We start from the raw sequence: 18,702 nt of genomic DNA on the forward strand, positions 1-18,702 counted from the left end.
TTAAAGGTACAGTATTCAATATTTTATTTGACATTCCAAATGTGACCTTTGTAATAACCTACATCAGGTCAAAGTTACTTGTTTCATCATATAATCAAATACTCCTGAGACTCATTCCAATTCTTGAATTTGTCACTTTTAACTGCCTTGAATTGACTAGAATTTCTTTGTTTAAATGTTGGCTAATCAAGTCAGAAAACCTGCTCAATTTTTGAGTTCTTCAGCCTCCAACATCTCCAGTTTCTCCACGTACCTAAAGTATCGCCTCTCTGAAGCCATTCTCATGAACCTCTTGCGTAGTCCCATCAATGCATTCAAATTCTTCCTATAGTGTGGCACCCAGAACTATACACAATAGCTGTTTCTAACAAAGTATTCTTCCATAGTGGAGCAAATCTTAACAATTTAAAGCACTTCGAGGCTTACTTCCACTCTGATGTGCAGCAGCCGAAATATTCCCAAGCACTTAGGAGCTGGATGAACTACGGATCTTTCAGGAGGCTGAGGGGGTAATTGAGAGGAGTTACTGGGAGTCGGTCACTCCTTTGTGGACGGCATGGTGGCACAGTGGTTAGCGCTGTTGCCTCACAGCGCCTGAGACCCGGGTTCAATTCCCGACTCAGGCGACTGACTGTGTGGAGTTTGCACGTTCTCCCCGTGTCTGCGTGGGTTTCCTCCGGGTGCTCCGGTTTCCTCCCACAGTCCAAAGATGTGCGGGTCAGGTGAATTGGCCATGCTAAATTGCCCGTAGTGTTAGGTAGGGGTAAATGTATGGGTATGGGTGGGTTGCGCTTCGGCGGGTCGGTGTGGACTTGTTGGGCCGAAGGGCCTGTTTCCACACTGTAAATCTAATCTAAAATCTAATCTAAGGCTCAGGACAAGGATAAATGGGTTACAGTTAGAGGGGGGAAAGGGGACAGTCAGACAGCACAGAGTTCCCCTGTGGACATTCCCCTCAGCAATAAGTATACCATTTTGGATACTGCTGGGGGGGATGACCTACCAGAGGAAAGCCATAGTAGTCAGTTCTCTGGCACTGAGCCTGACACTGTGGCAAAGAAGGGAAGGGGGCAGAATAGAAAGGTACTCATAGTAGGGGACTTGATTGTTAGGGGAATCGACAGGAGATTTTGTGGTCAGGATCGGGATTCCCGGAAGGTATGTTGCCTCCCTGGTGCCAGGGTCCGGGATGTCTCCGATCGGGTGTATAAGGTTCTAAAAGGGGAGGGCAATCAGCCAGAAGTCTTGTTACATATTGGCACTAATGATATAGCCAGGAAAAAGATTGAGGATATAAAAAGTGATTTCAGGGAGTTAGGGTGGAAGCTGCAAAGCAGGACGAACAGAGCAGTGTTCTCTAGTTTACTACCGGTGCCACGAGATAGAAAGGCGAGGGACAGGGAGCAGGCACAGCTTAATACGTGGCTGCGCAGCTTGTGTAGGAGGGAGGACTTCAGATATGTAGATAATTGGGATGCCTTCTGGGCAAGGTGAGAGCTGTACAAGAAGGATGGGTTGCATTTGAACTGGAAGGGGACCAATGTCCCAGGTGGATGGTTTGCTCGAGTAGTTCGAGAGGGTTTAAACTAGTATGGCGGGGGGGTGTGAACCTGAGCTGTATACCAGAGGTGAGAGTTGATGCAGATGAGGCAATAGCAAGAGGTAGACCAGCTAGTGGGAAGGATTTTCCTGGGAGGGAACCAAGGGATCAGTTAAAGTGTGTTTGCTTTAACGCAAGGAGTATCAGGAATAAAAGTGACAAACTTAGAGCATGGATCAGTACCTGGTGCTATGACATTATGGCCATAACAGAGACATGGGTTTCTCAGGGGCAGGAATGGTTGCTGGATGTTCCAGGGTTTAGAGCATTTAAAAAGAATAGAGAGGAGGGAAAAAGAGGAGGGGGTGTAGCACTACTAATCAGAGAGGGTATCACAGCTACAGAAGCTTCCATTGTTGAGGAAGATGTGCCTACCGAGTCAGTATGGGTGGGAATTAGGAACAGCAAGGGAGCAGTCACCTCTTTAGAGGTTTACTACAGGCCCCCCAATAGCAGCAGGGAGATGGAAGAAAGCATAGGTCAGCAGATTTTGCAAAAGTGTGGACACAGTAGAGTTGTTGTAATAGGTGACTTTAACTTTCCCAATATTGATTGGAGCCTCCTTCGAGCAGAAGATTTGAATGGAGCTGTTTTTGTAAGGTGTGTTCAGGAGGGTTTCCTAACTCAGTACGTTGACAGGCTGATGAGGGGAGAGGCCATTCTAGACTTGGTACTCGGAAACGAGCTGAGGCAGGTATCAGATCTTGTGGTGGGAGAGTATTTTGGTGATAGTGACCACAACTGCCTCACATTTTACATAGCTATGGAGAAGGAGAGGATTAGGCAAAATAGGAGGATATTTAATTGGGGAAGAGGAAACTATGATGCGATTAGACATGAGTTAGGAAGCATGGATTGGGAGCAATTGTTCCATGGTAAAGGCACTATAGACATGTGGAGATTGTTTAAGGAACAGTTGTTGCAAGTGATGAATAAATATGTCCCTCTGAGACAGGCAAGAAGTGGTAAGATAAAGGAACCTTGGATGACGAGAGCGGTGGAGCTTCTCGTCAAAAGGAAAAAGGTAGCTTACTTAAGGTGGAGGAAGCTAGGGTCAAGCTCAGTTCTACAGGATTACAGGCAGGTGAGGAAGGAGCTTAAAAATGGTCTGAGGAGAGCCAGGAGGGGGCACGAGAAAGGCTTGGCAGAACGGATTAGGGAGAACACAAAGGCATTTTACACTTATGTGAGGAATAAGAGAATGGTCAAAGAAAGAGTAGGGCCGATCAGGGATAGCATAGGGAATGTGTGTGTGGAGTCTGAGGAGGTAGGGGAAGCCCTAATTGAGTTTTTTGCTTCTGTCTTTACGAAAGAAACAAACTTTGCAGTGAATGAAACCTTTGAAGAGCAGGTGTGCATGCTGAAATGGATAGAGATAGAGGAAGCTGATGTGCTGAAAGTTTTGTCAAACATTAAGATTGACAAGTCACCAGGCCTGGACCAGATTTGTCCTCGGCTGCTTTGGGAAACGAGAAATGCAATTGCTTCATCACTTGCGAAGATCTTTTCATCCTCGCTCTCCACTGGAGTCATACCTGAGGACTGGAGAGAGGCAAATGTAATTCCTCTCTTCAAGAAAGGAAATAGGGAAATCCCTGGCAATTACAGACCAGTCAGTCTCACATCTGTTGTCTGCAAGTTGTTAGAAAGGATTCTGAAGGATAGGATTTATGACCATCTGGAAGAGCATGGCTTGATTAAATGCAGTCAACATGGCTTTGTGAGGGGCAGGTCATGCCTCACAAACCTTATCGAGTTCTTTGAGGATGTGACGAGAAAAGTTGATGAGGGTTGAGCTGTGAATGTGGTGTATATGGACTTCAGCAAGGCATTTGATAAGGTTCCCCATGGTAAGCTCATTCAGAAGGTCAGGAGGAATGGGATTCAGGGGAACATAGCTGTCTGGATACAGAATTGGCTGGCCAACAGAAAACAGCGAGTGGTAGTAGAAGGAAAATATTCTGCCTGGAAGTCTGTGGTGAGTGGTGTTCCATAGGGCTCTGTCCTTGGGCCTCTATTGTTGTAATTTTAATTAATGACTTGGATTAGGGGATTGAAGGATAGGTCAGCAAGTTTGCAAATGACACAAAGGTAGGATGTGTCGTTGACAGTATAGAGGGCTGTTGTAGGCTGCAGCGGGACATTGACAGGATGCAGAGATGGGCTGAGAGGTGGCAGATGGAGTTCAACCTGGATAAATGCGAGGTGATGCATTTTGGAAGGTCGAATTTGAAAGCTGAGTACAGGATTAAGGATAGGATTCTTAGCAGTGTGGTGGAACAGAGGGATCTTTGGCTGCAGGTACATAGATCCCTTAAAATGGCCCCCCAAGTGGACAGGGTTGTTAAGAAAGCATATGGTGTTTTTGCTTTCATTAACAGAGTTTAAGAGTTGTGAGATCTTGTTGCAGCTCTATAAAACTTTGGTTAGACTGCACTTGGAATACTGCATCCAGTTTTGGTCGCCCGATTATAAGAAAGATGTAGATGCTTTGGAGAGGGTCCAGAGGAGGTTTACCAGGATGCTGCCTGGACTGGAGGGCTTATCTTATGAGGAGAGGTTGACTGAGCTCGGACTTTTTTCATTGGAGAAAAGGAGGAGAAGACGGGACCTAATTGAGGTATACAAGATAATGAGAGGCATAGATAGAATCGATAGCCAGAGACTATTTCCCAGGACAGAAATGACTAACACGAGGGGTCATAGGTTTAAGCTGGTTGGAGGAAAGTATAGAGGGTGTGTCAGAGGCGGGTTCTTTGCACAGAGAGTTGTGAGAGCATGGAATGCGTTGCCAGCAGCAGTTGTGGAGGCAGGGTCACTGGGGACATTTAAGAAAGTGCTGGACATGCATATGGTCGCAGAAATTTGAGGACATATACATGAGGATCAGTGGTCGACACAACATCGTGGGCTGAAGGGCCTGTACTGTGCTGTCCTGTTCTTTGTTCTATGTTCTATGTTTTATGTTCACTTTATCTTGAATAGATTGGACAAGGCAATGGTGCATTATGTGGTTTCTACTTCTTTCAGAAAGTGTGAAAGGTAAAATGCTTTTAGAATGATGTCTTACGTACCATGCAGCGTAAGCATTCTCTCCTTTGTGATAAAAGTAAATTGAAATTGATGAGCCATAGGCCATAACATTGTGATAAAAATATATAGACTTATTAAAACCATCAGCTGTGAGTTTGTGTGGATGGTGCATTTGAGGTTTGTGAACACTGCAGGTTGGTAAGAAGAGGACTTAAAAAGTTAAATCTGGATGGAATGAGGGTATGAACATAAAGTGGTGAAGGTAATTTGGAACTGATGAAGAGGAGAGTGAAGGTGCAACAATGCAATGCTTGAGTTGAGGATGGGATTTTGAGTAGGAGGGTGAATGCATTCTTGGGGGTAGGGGTAGGGAGGGGAATGGTTATTATGCAAAGGTGGTTGGGGAAAAATGTTAAGGAAGACTGCAGCTAGGTGAGATATTTTAACCACCAGAATTTGTTGAGGAAATCCAGACAGATGTGACATTGAGAAGAGTTGTACTTGATGAGGACATAGGGTGTCATGTGGAATTAGAATAGTATTATGGGGTGAGGATTGGAATAAAATCATTTAATTATGCTGTTGGAATGTGTTGTGATCAGACCCTAGGTGGGATCTACAACTTGTACGCAATTCCAGAAGGGACATCCCAAACTATTAAGCTCCCAGATGAGGGGTGATAAACTAGCTCTACCTCTTTATTTGACCCCACCTCCTCGGTTGGTTGCAGCAAGGTTAATTTGTAAAGGATCCTTCAATTGTGGATATTTTTCTCCCAGACTTATTATATTTTAAAAGGAACCAATTTCACTAGGCCTTCTAGAATTATCAAAGACAATGAGTCTATTAATGTTCAAATGTGAGAGAAGTTAGAAAAATGATACACATTCATCCAAATAAGACATGAGTCCAAAAAGATGAAAGTTTTAAAAAAATTATATGGATCGGTCTCTGAATTGTTCATCAAGAGCAGATAAAATGACATTGCAACAGTGATTGAGTTGTGCTCATAACATTGCTCTTGGCTGTTGAACAGTCGATTTTTGAGGTTGTTGGTTTTGTAAGCTGACTTGAAGTTCCTTTCTCCTGGTTTTTTTTAACAGGTTTGTATGACTTGGAGTGAGACAGGCTATTTACCTTGTTATGTCAAGTGTGTGATTTATATACATAATTCAGTATTGATTGTTTTTGGATTTTTTGAGTTTTGGAACAGTGGCATACGGGTTTTTCCGGTATATATGAAGAGGTTTAATGATTAACTTGTAGTTCTGTAGCCCTGGTCATACAGTCATAGAGTCATAGAGATGTACAGCACCAATCTAACTCCTTCATGCTTGCCAGATATCCAACATTAATCTAGTCCTATTTGCCAGCACTTGGCCCATATCCCTCTAAACCCTACCTATTCATATACCTAAGCATATGCCTTTTAAACATTGTAATTGTACCAGCCTCCACCACTTCCTCTGGCAGCTCATTCCATACACACACCACCCTCTAAGTGAAAAAGTTACTACTTAGGTCCTTTTTGTATCTTACACCTCTCACCTTAAACCTATGCTCTCTATCTCTGGACTCCCCCACCGCAGGGAAAATACCTTGTCTATTTACCCTACCCATGCCCCTCATGATTTTATAAACCTCTATAAGGCCACCCCTCAGCCTCCGACGCTCCAGGGAAAACAGACCGGGCCTATTCAGCCTCTCCCTACAGCTCAAATGCACCAAATCCAAGCAACATCCTTGTAAATATTTTTTGAACGCTTTCAAGTTTCACAACATCCTTTCTATAGCAGGAAAACCATGGTCGGTATGGATGAATTGGACTGAAGGGTCTGTTTCCATACTGTATATCTCTATGACCAGAAGTGTGCACAGTATTCCAAAAGTGGCCTAACCAATGTCCTGTAGAGCTGCAACATGACCTCCCAACTCCCATACTCAATACTCTGACCAATAAAGGAAAGCATACTAAACACCTTCTTCACCATCCTATCTACCTGCAGCTCCACTTTCAAGAAACTATGAACCTACAGCTGAAGGTCTCTTTTTTCAGCAACACTCAATAGGACCTTGCCATTAAGTTTGATTTTTAAAAAAACACATTATTAGAGAGAGAGTCCCTCACAAATACTGAGTTGTGGTTTACGCTGGAAGAGATTGTAAGCAAATGAAGTAAATGGTGCACAGCATTCGGCTTTCACAGAAATTATTGTATGGGGGAGGGGTTTAGGAGATCAGGGGGCCCTGCAGTCATTTGGGCTCTGCTGACGTCTCAGCTCAATATGTGAGTGAGAAATGCACAGAACTGTATGTAATAATGAAAATTCTGAGCTGTGTATGTAAATGTTGACATAAGTATGGCATTACCAAATGTACAGTGTATCAAATATTTTATGAATATTTTATGAATAAAGTATATTTTTGAAATAAAAAAAAAGAGGGGTTTAGGTGAAACAACCATAGCTTAAAAAATAGTTTGGCTTTCAGTTTGACAGTTTACTGAAGTCTTATTAAAGTTGGATGTATAAAATGTAACCAGTGGGGTGACACAAGGATCAATCCAAGACCTCAATTGTTCACTAGCCATTTGATCAACTTGGAGGAGGTGGAGGCGTAGGGCATTGTACACAAATTTGCTGATGATACAAAAGTAAGTGGGAGAGCAAGTTGTGATGAGGATGGATGGAATCTTCCAGGGGATAGATAGGCTGAGTGAGTGGGCAAAATCTAGACAGAATGGATTTTAATGTGGGAAAGTGTAACATCAAGCACTTTGATAGGAATCATTAAAAGGAGAGAGACTCCAAAGATGTGGAGCAAAGATGTTCTAATGATCTTGTGCATGCAATAAAAAAATGTCAGAATACTGGTGCAGCAAGTAATTAAGAAGGGAAATGCAATTTTGGTCTTTATTGTAAGGCAGTTGGAGTTTAAAAATAAGGAAGTCTTGTTTTAACTCATCACGATGTTGAGACCACACCTGGAATTCTGTGTTTAGTTTTGGTCCCCATAATTAAATACAGAGGAACTTTGATTATCCGAATATCAATGTGTGCGTGTGTGCGCGTGCGCTATTTGGAGACTTACCTCACAAAGGCAGTAGCAGCCTTACTGTTGGTGTACAGTCTGGGATCTCACGTGCAGTGTGTTTCTGTCTAGTCTCCTGAACAGGGAGCAGACTTCACAGAAAACTCCGAGCCCCAGAGGAAATCAATTAACCGAATAATCAATTATCTGAACGAATTAGTGCCCATCCATCTCGTTCAGATAATCAAGATTCCTCTGTAAAGGATACACTGACATTTGAAGCTATTCAAAAGATTCATTAGGCTGATTCCTGGATTGGTGAAGTTGACTTAGCTTTTATTCGTTAGAGTTGAGAAGAATAAGGAGGTGATCTTAATAAACCATGCAAGATTGAGGGGGGAGGTGGATGGCAAATATTGAGAAGATTTTTCCACTAGAGGAAGAGTCTTGGACTAAGTACAGAATAAGGACACCCTCACTAAAACCAAGGTGTGAAGGAAATTCTTCTCCCAGTGAGTAGTGCATGTTCAAGATTCACTTTCCCAAAACGGCACCTTATACACTTTTCACTGTATTCATTTGAGTTCATGTGAGAATAAAGCTAATTCTAATTCTAGTAAAGCTAATTCTGATTATGTCACTGAAAGTATTTATAGAGGTACTGGACAGATTTTTGAAATATTGGGGAGTTGGCAACAATCAGGAGCAGACATGAAAGAGGAGCTGGAGCCTAGGGTAGATCTGCCTAATCCTTTTGAATGACAGGGTAGACTTGTGGGGCCAAATGGCCTACTTCTCTCTTGTGTCTTATTTTCTTGCATAAGTGTTTGTTTAGGTAAAGGCAGGCCAGGCTATTGGTGTATATTTGACAGTTTGAAGTACAATACTGAATGACATTAACTAACTTGACCATTTGCTCATGAATCCTCTCAAGAAGCAAAAACCTCAAACCGAAACACTGTTACTTGGCAGCCAACAGGAGGCCACTTACTGGAGTGAAAGTCATTTTAATTCTATCACTTTCAATCATCTCTCTTGGCCAGATTTCAAGTCTTGTTGAAACAAGAGCTTATAACTAAAGGTGGACATTCATCAACTTAAATCCAAGCAGTGAATCTGACTGAAACATTCCTCCATTTTCTGTTGTGAGGACAGAATCGTATTAGTGTACCTCCTTCATTGCAATTATGGCTGATGTGCCAACATCCAGGAATACTCCATAGTGTAATACTCTTCAAACCTACCTGTCGCTTTAAAGATGCAAAAATGCATTTGTGGGCGGCACGGTGGCACAGTGGTTAGCACTGCTGCCTCATAGTACCAGAGACCTGGGTTCAATTCCTGCCTCAGGCGACTGACTGTGTGGAGTGTGCATGTTCTCCCCATGTCTGTGTGGGCTTCCTCCCACAATCCAAAGATGTGTGGGTAAGGTGAATTGGCCATGCTAAATTGCTCCTAGTGTTAGGTAAGGGGCAAATGTATGGGTGGGTTGCACTTTGACGGGTTGGTGTGGACTTGTTGGGCTGAAGGGCCTGTTTCCACACTGTAAGTAATCTAATCCATGTTTTGCCTAAGTCCCCAGACTGTGTACAGCCCACATTTCACAGTCACTAAAAATCCTTAACTGAGCTTCAGGAATATCTTTATTTTTGGGTGTGAGCTTGGCTAACACACCGCTGCATAGGCTTGGTCTTGTCTGGTAAGCTGTCAGAACAGATGCCCCATGTCTCCTGTATCCTTGTTACCTCTGACCGCAAAATCAAACGCACTGATTCCAACCGAGTGAAGTCAACGATCACAAGGCATGCTGCAACAGATGACATCTTGAGCTTGCCATATGTTTGAAGAGACTCCTCAGATTGTCAACAGGATTTGTTACCCGCTGAGGCACCTTCCCTTCCTGAATCGTGACACAGCTCTGGCTGTGAGCACTGGCGTTCATGCAATGTCGCACCTCCCCGGTTTCAATCAGGCCTCCTGTTGTGTATTTCCTGGCAATGAGTCTAATCGGCCAGCTTCACTCTTTGGAAGGATCATCGCAGTCAAATTCAGTGAGATTCTGTAACAGCTTTACAGTTGACTCACTTCTGAAACAGATGGTATTTTTTTCAGACTGGATTTAAATGCAGCCTGACATAACCCTCCCCCCAAATATCTCTTGGAGCTTTGAAGCGACATCAATCTGACATAAACCATGCTAGCTAAATGCACTGAGCATGTTCGCTGCTCTGAGGTTTCTCCAGCACTCAGGTGTGTCATCTGTTTAAAAGCTATTAGCAAATTTGACCTGTCTAATATACAATCGCACCCCATGCCCATCATTGAAAGAAAGGCTGCGTACATACTAAACCTCACCTTCTGCAGCAAACGAACTTTCAGCCGATTCATTCCTAGGTTGGAGATTTGCATGTCAACTCTGTGCTTGGCCCCGATCTCTCCACCAACTCATTGAGGCAGGCTGGTATTTAAATATGTGATTTATACCCATCTGCTATTGCAAAGATCATTTGCATTTTTGCTGTTCACTGAAAAGATAACATCCTGAGTAGAGTAACAATTCTTTCATCGGCCAGGAAAGTTTGAATCCAGATTATATGCGCTTCGTAAAACTTTTCTCTCTCTTAAAGAATTCAGAGTGAAATGATTTTGCAGTCCCACACCCCCCCCCCCCCCCTTCACCCCCTACCTGTGACAGCAAAAGAAGATAATGCCACACTAATTGGCAAGTTGGAAGAATTGTGTGAAAAAAAAATGCTAACACTGATGCAGTAACGACTGCTCATCTGCAATCGCAGTCGAAGCACATCAATGGAGAATTGTCGAGCACACTTTGCTCTGTGCAACCTGAATTGTATTTGATGTGCAAATGGTTGATGCTACCACTGGGAACGTTAAGTAGAGAATGCATATTCGCCAATATTGACAACCTTCAGCTTTATGCATACAAAACCCTGAAATAATTTTAAAAGAAGTGATTGCCCTTGGTTTTGGAATATCAGAATTGAGTTCCAAAATTTAGAGTGGTGTAAATGTCATGTGTATTTTTTTTAATGTAATGCAGTTAAGTATATACTTGTAGACCACTTCTGCAGCTTCAAACTTATTATATTTTTAATGGCATTCTGAAGTACATCATGGCACAATGCATTAGCGGACTTTATTTTCACATCAGCTCTCTGTTAATGTAATAGTCTTAATGAACTGAGCTTTTTCCACCTTAACCAGTTTCCGGTGAATTAATCTGAGACTGCAAATGCAACATAGCTTGCCTCTAGTTTTTCAGTTGCCCCCTCATTGGTATTGGTGTTGGGACTGGAGGTTGGGGAGCTCAAGAATGTACTGCTAGAAACAGGTGCAACTTTCAAAAAGGGATTGGATATATACTTGAGAACAAGAAATTTTCAAGGATATGGTAAAGAACAGGGGATCAATCTCCCTTGGAAAGTTCTGTTAAATAACCAATACAAGACAGAATGGGCTGATAAATCCCTTTTGTGCTTGTGTTTGCAAGGCAACTCGAGGTGGACTGGAGTTTTATGTTGTAATTTTGTAGCCCAATTTTAATGCTGGTGCTAGCTACCGGTGAATAAATACATGTATAGAACTGGAAATGATTGAGTTCCATAGGGAGTCCTGACATTTGGAAAAGCTCCATTTCTTATATCCCTCAAAAAGCCATCTCTGCTGAATGTCTATCCAGTTCTGCAAATTATTCCATTTCTAGTGGGGCCCATGACTATTCCACTTTGCACTGGAATGTAAAGATCCCAAGTGTCAGTAGACTTGTCCAACTGGTCGCCAAGTTGATGGTGATCTCAGTTATTTGTAGCATTTTGGAGTCAATACTCCCTTTAACTTGGTGCACTGTTATCTGAGCTTCACATGTTCCAGTGACTCCAAGAACCAGAAGTCAACGCATCAGCACGCTGATTATTCAGAGCATCTTAGAGGGAATATTGCTTGATTCAATTTTAATAGAATCATAGAAGATAGGAACAGGAGGAGGCCATTCGGCCCTTTGAGCCTGTTCCATCATTCATCACTATCATGGCTGATCATCCAACTCAATACCTAATCCTGCTTTCTCCCCATAGCCTTTGATCCCATTCACCCCAAGTGCTATATCTAGCTGCCTCTTGAATACATTCAATGTTTTGGAATCCATTTTGGAATTATGTTCAACTACTTCCTATTGTAATGAGTTTCACAGGCTCACCACTCTTTGTTTTGAAGAACTGTCTCCTGATCTCCGTCCTCAATGGTCTACCCTGAATCTCCACATGGGAACACTGTTGCCTTCCAGACTTTAAATATTTTAAGATCTGAGTACTTTCGCCTTGCCTCAATTCCACCCCTCTCCCCCCCCCCCTCCCCTGCCATAAAGATGGGCTTTATCTCCATCTATCATTTACTTTCCTCCCCACTCCCACCCCAACTTCTACATAAATACCAAACTTTTCTGAGCTATAGTCAGTTCTTAAGAAAGGCATTTGGACCCAAAATGTTAACTCTGCTTTCCCTCCACAGATGCTGCCAGACCTGCTGAATTTTCCCAGTAATCTCTATATTTGTTTGAGGCTAATATGGTGTTTTGCAGTTTAAAACCTGCAGTGGACCAGTGAGCATTTCCTTCTTTGTTTTCATTGGAGTATAAGATTCAGAGGAGGCTGTTCACCTACTTGACTCTCCCTCATGCATGAAATTAGATCCTAACTGGTTTCAGATTAACCGGATCACCTTACCACCTGTGGTTACAGGTCTGGGGCTAGCAGTCGAGAGTGTGGTACTGGAAAAGTACAGCAGGTCAGGCAGCTTCCGAGGAGCAGGAGAATCGATGTTTTGGGCAAGTGCCCTTCATCAGGAACGAGGCTGGGAGACCTGTGATGAAGACTTGCTGACTCCTCAAAGCCTATTCACAAGACCCTAGTCAGGATGAGATGCTTTCCATTCACCAGGGTGGCACAGTTCCAGCAACATTCAAGGAGTTCAACATGACCCAGGATAAGACAGCCTACTTAACTGGAATCTTGTCTTAAACATTCAATGTTTCCACCATGTTGTGGTGGAGGCTGGTACAATTGCAACATTTAAGAGGCATTTGGATGGGTATATGAATAGGAAGGGTTTGGAGGGATATTGGCAAGGTGCTGGCAGGTGGGACTAGATTGGGTTGGGATATCTGGTTGACATGGACAGGTTAGACCGATGGGTCTGTTTCAATGCTATACATCTCTATGATTCTATGAGTCTATGACCTGGAGAGTGTACCATTGAAAGATGCATTCCAGCTATTTGCAAAGTCTCTTTCAGTTGCAACTTCCAAACCTATGCTCTCTACTCTCAGGAAAAAGAAGGAAAACAGATGCGTAGGGACATTACCAATGTTCCCTCTAAGCTGAATGGCCGAGCAGCTGCTCCAAGATTCCACACACAGCAATGTGTGTCAGCAGCATAACATTGGCCTCCAGTTCTGGAAGGTTGCTGCTATGCGCAGAGGCACACACAGCCAAAAAGAAAATGAGAGGGAACGCTGGGCACCACCACTCGCAATTTCCCCTCCAAGTCACACATTATCCAGACACAAAAGTATATAACTCTTCCTTCTTCATTACTGAGTCAAAATCCTGCAGTACCCAGCTAATTACATGCAACACACAGTCCAAGAAAGAAGTTCACCACCACGTCTTTAGGGTCATTGAACAATGAACTACAAATGCTGGCCTTGTGCTCAACATCCATAACCATTAAAGAAATGAAAATAACATTTCTATTTGCTTCCTTTTGTTCCCAATCTCATGGTATGCTCCACCAACAACAAAAAGAAATCCAACCCAGTACCTCCAGCCTTTTTGGGACAGAGGAAGAATTTGCAATCCTTTGTCTAAGAATGTTGTATTAAATTTCTTTTACTGTTCCCTCTTATCTTAAAGCAACAAAGAAGAATTGAACTTTTGACTACCCCCTGTTTTCTTTTCCTCCTGCTGTTCTGGGGTTTTGAATTCTAATTCTGAAGGATGGAAAATTAGAATGAAAGTGAAGCAGGCATCAAATCTCTCACCTCTGAACTGGTAAGCAGATTCCACTCTTTCATACAATAAATTGATAAGTGTAATTTTTTCATTGAGAATTTATTTTCTTGCACCTATTGATACATTTGTTGTAAATGTCATTCAATCAACATTTTTGATATGAGTGGTTTCTAAGCTGTGGGATGTGACCCTGATTGGAATAAAAGGAATAGAAAATGCAGGTTGTTAGCTTCCCCTCCTTCAAAACTGTCTCACACCAGGACTAGGACCATGGTACTATCCATTACTGCTCTTCCCCTGTTCGTCCCTTGCTGGTCAGACCTAGGTTTCTTGCCCATGGCCATCTAATTGTCTTAAAGCCAATCCCCATCCATAAACCTGATAGAGATGCCTTCACAGTTGAGCTGTGCCTGTCTGAGAGCAAACCTGCCTACCTAAATGACCTGAATTCTAACATCAACCTGGCTTAATTGTAGGAATGAGTCATAGAGTCATACAGCATGGAAATAGACCCTTCGGCTCAACTCATCCATGCTGACCAAGTTCCCCAAATTAAAGTAGTCCCACTTTCCTTTGTTTGGCCCATATTCCTCCAAACCCTTCTTATTCATGAATAGATGAGTAAATTTTTAAAAAATTAAAATGTACTTTAAAATTACAGTTGTACATGTTTATATGATGAATTATTTTTTGGCCCATAATGAATGTTCATAATTATATACAGAATGTACATATGCATGTATATGTATCATTTGTCAAAACACATATACAGATATAAATGACTATAACTATACTCAAGGCTGCTTAATTGCTGTTCTACATTTGTTGCTGTCTGGGGTTGCTTTCACGCTCAACGTGTTAAACTGGACTCACATTGAAAAATAGTTTGGAAAGCACTGTTCTAAATCCTGCATAACTTCTGCAGATAAATTAGGTCACAGATTGCAGTTTAAGGGAAGTACCCAAGGAGATTTGAAACGGTTGTACAGATGGTGTGTCACAAGCTGTGTTCAGAGCAGAAAATCAAAAAGCCCATGCGCAGTAGGTCAGAGAGCATCATTCACAAAATCATTCCAGGTGTGCCTCCTTCATCCAAACTCAACATACCACAACAAATCAAAAACTCACTTGGGAAAGCTGTCAATCCAGAGGGCATTGAAGTAACTCAGACAGAGGGTGTCCTGCCCAAGAAACTAGAGGGGAAGGAGAACAGTAGGTAGGGATTCTTTCTCTTATTGAACACATCCTCAATTACCCTCATTAGTCCTGTGAAAAAGATCTTCTCCCTGTTGTTTGATGTACAATGAGATAAATCATGTCTTGCTTCTTTGCTGCCTTCGTTGTAGATTAGAAGGTGATGACCATAAATAAATACTAAAGGCCCATTTATAGCACCAACCCTGTCGAGAGTGCATTAAGTTTGAATCAAGATGATCCAAACTTAATGGAATCTCCCGGGGTTTATGCTTACAGCTGCACTGATTCGCTTCATGCTCCAGGCAGTTTTACATTATCAGCCCAATGTATGTGCAGAGTACTCTTTCTCTGAAGAACTAAAGGCAAAAAGATTCATATCATATACTTATATTGGGGCCTGAGTCATGACTCACACTCTGTAAATACGGTCAGCTGTGAGGCAAGTCGAAAGTGCTTAAAAGCCGCTATCACAATGCTTTCATTTTTTAAAAAAGAAAGATAAATTGGGATTCACTAAAACGCTCTCACTAAATGCCATAGAATAACAAGATATACGATTTATTCATTGGCTCCAGTTATCAGGAATAGTAGTATCTGTCCGAATTTCTACTTTCATAGTAAGACTATGTGAATCACAGATTAAAATCCACAAGGTTCCTGAATTCCCTTACACTGAAAATAGAACTCGATTTATTCATTCACTTTTAACTAGTGGCCCTGCATTTGTACAGAGTAAATGGTTTTCTATTTGCATTAATTGTTTTGCCTGTTTGTTCCAAGTCGCCAGTGCAAGTTTGGAAGCGCAACAGTATATGTCAAATGTTTAATATCTTCATTTATTCGCTACCTCTTTTCCATGTTTCAAATAATATTTCATCCACACATTATGCTGTATCCTGTTGCAAGTAATAGCAGTAAGAATCACAGTTTAAGGACCTTTTTCTACTGCACACAATATTGATAGATAAGTTGATGGCACAAATTGAAACAAATGAAAATGACTTGATGGCTATTGTGGAGAAGTGGTTACAGACTGACCAAGACTGGGAAGTCAAAATTCAAGGGTATTCAAAGTTCCAGAAAAATAGGCAAAAAGGGAAAGTAATTGGGGTAGTTTAGTTAATAAAGGAAGGTACCAATGCAGTGATGAATAGTGCAATAGGTGCAAAAAACTGTGATATGGAAGCATTTTGGGTGGAAGATAGGAATAACAAAGGAAAGATATTCTGAATAGAAGCCATCCACAGGCCTCAAAAGTGTTCCTTTACTGTAGGACAAAAAATAAATTGGAAAATAATGGAGGCTATTAAAAAGAGTATTACAATTGACGTGGTTGATTTTAATCTGCAAACTGACTGAACAAATCAGTTGGATAAATGTAACATGGATAGCAAATTTGTGGTGTGCATCAGAATTGTTTCTTATTGCAGTATGTTGCAAAAGCTCCCAGGGACCAGGCTATTTTAGATCTAGTAGTATAATGATGTAGGAATAATAAGACATTTTGGAGATAAGGATCCCCTAGGGAATAGCAATCACAACATGACAGAATTCCAAATTCAGTTTGAGAGAGAGCAGCTTGGGTCTCAAACCAGTGACCCTCAACTTAATAAGGCTAATTAAAGGGATATGAAGGTAGAGTTGCCTAAAGAGGACTATGACCAATAGACTAAAGTGAATGTCATTGGAGGAGCCATGACAGACATTCAAATAGATATTCAATAATGATCTATCAAATTTATTCTGGTCAAAAAGAAGGACTCTATGAGACTGAGACCATCCATGATTAACAAAGGTGGTCAAGGAGAGGATCCTATCAAAAACTGAGGCATACAAAGCAGCAAAAACTAACGGTTAAGCAGAAAATTGGGAATACTTTAGGAAACAGCAGCTAGGAACTAAAAAGGAGAAAGAAAGTTGATCATGAACATAAATTGGCAAGAAATATTAAAAGAAAGAGCAAGAGCTTCTGTGCGTACATAAAACGAAACTGTAGTTAAAGTGAGTGTGGGGCCCTTAGAGGATGCTGGGAATTAATAACAGGGAAATGACAGATAATTTAACCCAATTTTTAATGAAGAGACTAAAGATCTGTGGCTTTTTATTCCTATTTTGTTTATCCATGTGATGTGGGCATCACTGGTTGGGCCAGCATTTATTGGGTGCTTGAGAAGATGATGGTGAGCTGCCTTGTCAAACCACAGCAGTCCATTTGGTGTAAGTAGCCCATAACACAATTTAGGATGGAGTTCTAGGATTTTAATCAAATGACACTGAAGTAACAGTAATATATTTTCAAATCAAGGTAGTGAATGACTTGGAGGGGAAATTGCATGTGGTGGGGTCTCCTTGTACCCACTGCCTTTGTCCTTCCAGACTCTAGCAGCCATGAGTTTGGAAGGTGCTATTTAAGAATGCCTGATGAACTTCTCCAGTGCATCTTGAAGATGGTACACACTGCTGCTAATGTGATTCAGTGGTGGAGGGAATTAATGTTTGCTGGTGCAGAAGGCTGGTTTTTTTCCCCTGGATGGTGTCAAAGTTCTTGACCATTATTGAAGCTGCTCTCATCCATCATCTTCAGATCATAAGGCCATGTAGTGTAGGAACAGAAGAAGGCCCTCCTTCACTATCGCCACCCATTGGTGGAGGACCTGGGGAACTGTTCCACTCCATTGCTCTGTGATCACTGTTACCATCACCAAATGCTGGTGGAGATCTCAGAGAACTGCTCAGCTTCCTTGTTTAGCACCCTCCCTCACCATCACCACCGGCTGCTGGACACCCAATTATATTTCAAAATTTGTGATTTTAACAACACTTGATTTGTCTTTCGAACACCAATCACATTTAGCCTCGCCTTGCCATGACCATATTCATGTAACCCTTCCAGTGATTTGTGGGGTAGCACTGGGCAAAGATCCAATTATCCCAGAGCTTTATGGGCTGTATCCTTGGTGATGCCACACACACACAAATAGCTCCAGGCTCTCTGCAGGTCTCACTGGTCCAATTTGGATGATCCAAACTTCATAGGGCTCTCCCTTTACAGTGACACATAACTTCCTGAGCAACTTCCCATAGCCTGTGGCCAAAGTAGTGTGGCTGTCTTTCCTTCTGTGACTTGTTTGACCCTAAGTGCAGGAAGGCCATCGTTATCTTACAAAGAACCCTCCATACTCCTTCTACTAAAGCCATGGTCAGCAAACTAAATGAAGTTTACAACTTATTGCATGTGCTTATAGCCCAGAAAGTCCATCATCATTCATTGGGAGCATTAAAAAAACTTTCAAATCTCATACTTGTTTGTGAAGATTTTATGTTCATTTCAAAGTGCAGGGTGCAGATTTGCTCAAGGTATTGTGGGGATGAAGGTCTTCAGAGACACATCAGGCCTTGAGAGGCTGGGATTGTTCCCTTTGGAAGAAAGAGCTTAAGGGGCTTTCAAAGAAGTGATCAAAATTATGAATGGTTTTAAGAGAAGAGCTAGGAAGGCAGTGCTTTCAGAGAAGAAGGATCAGCAACCTGAGGACACAGATTCTAAATAACTGTGAATAAGCAGAGGAAATAAATAGAACTCTTTGTACTCAGCAAATTCTGATAATTTTGAAAGTGATGCCTGAAACGTGAAAAGCAGTTGAAACAGCAAATTGCAATGATCATAGTAAGCACAGTCTTAAATGGGAGACAGTAGTATCATGATAGTGTGAATGTTTTGGGTTTGAATCCCCCGTCAGCTGAAGACCATTGAGAGTTAGGCAGCAAGTATATTGCCAATAGCACCCATGTCCCACACTAGGACTTTTTAAAAAA

The sequence above is a fragment of the Hemiscyllium ocellatum genome, chromosome 23 (assembly GCF_020745735.1).
Source record: "Hemiscyllium ocellatum isolate sHemOce1 chromosome 23, sHemOce1.pat.X.cur, whole genome shotgun sequence".
Classification (NCBI taxonomy): domain Eukaryota; kingdom Metazoa; phylum Chordata; class Chondrichthyes; order Orectolobiformes; family Hemiscylliidae; genus Hemiscyllium; species Hemiscyllium ocellatum.